Source organism: Poecilia latipinna, unplaced genomic scaffold (genome assembly GCF_001443285.1).
Source record: "Poecilia latipinna isolate Pla-1442-1.1 unplaced genomic scaffold, P_latipinna-1.0 Scaffold9389, whole genome shotgun sequence".
Lineage (NCBI taxonomy): Eukaryota > Metazoa > Chordata > Actinopteri > Cyprinodontiformes > Poeciliidae > Poecilia > Poecilia latipinna.
The window spans coordinates 1-947 of record NW_015122005.1 but is presented as its reverse complement, the minus strand read 5'-3'; the positions used below and the strand labels follow the sequence as shown (position 1 = coordinate 947).

Here is a 947-nt window from a genome sequence, read left to right as displayed (position 1 = left end):
CCTCCTCCATTTTCTTAACTATCTGCACTAATGCACCACTCCAGGTCAAAAAGAACCAATCAGAGCCGAGAGGAGGGTCTTAGTGCTGTCGATCAATGCTCATGCACATGCTGCTCACTTTACAGGGGAAAGACTGTAATGTGTACTTGTTCAAATTTTCAGGCTAAGCTCACAGTTTTCTCAGAACTTCCTATTTCAGCTTTAAGCAGTTTATCTCAGAGTTTTTGATAATCAAAACTTCAACAAGGTTGCTAAGTTCAGCTTCAGCAGAGAGTCTAAAAATGATTTGAATCATCTGAATCATTTTGAGGTAATAAAAACATGAACATTCATCTCACTTCTTTTGTTAAAAGGGCCAACTCTTGCGTCTCCATATCCTGCAAACTGAACCTTGGTGCCGCTGAAACACAAGAAAAACAAAACTAAAAATAAATCACATTAAGAAAAATGGCTAACTCTGGGAGATCAGAGGACAAAAATTTTCCTGGATGAACTTTGCCTCATCTGGCAGATCAAGAACCAAATTCTGAAAGTTGAGAAGATAAAACCTCCAGTGGGAGAGTATCTGGACAGTCAGGTAGTTTGACTGGTTGGATTGTTGTTTTCCTTTGCAGTTTCAGAAGCATGATGTCATGTTCACGACCGTTGCTGTCTCTATAAACCTCACGTTGAGTGATTGAATAAATCTTCCTTCAAGCCCTGTTAGGATGTAGTCCTACATGTGCCTCATTAGCCCTAGGCAAGAAAGACAAAATTGTTAAAGAAACAATAAGTTATTGGTGATATTTCAGTAAACCTTTTCTTCACTTACCATCCTGGATTTGAGTTCCAGCAGTGAGCTGCAGTCAGAACCCACTGATCACTGATCAGCGATCCTCCACAGATTTCATATTTTGTGTGATCACATCTATAGACCTTCACATGATAGTGTCGCTCATCATCTTTAC

The 947-nt window shown here is 39.6% G+C and overlaps 1 pseudogene; it reads right to left on the bottom strand.

Moving 5' to 3' along the window:
• Positions 1-6: 6 nt before the first annotated feature.
• Positions 7-942, bottom strand: LOC106944418 (tryptase-like; annotated as a pseudogene).
• Positions 943-947: the final 5 nt, after the last annotated feature.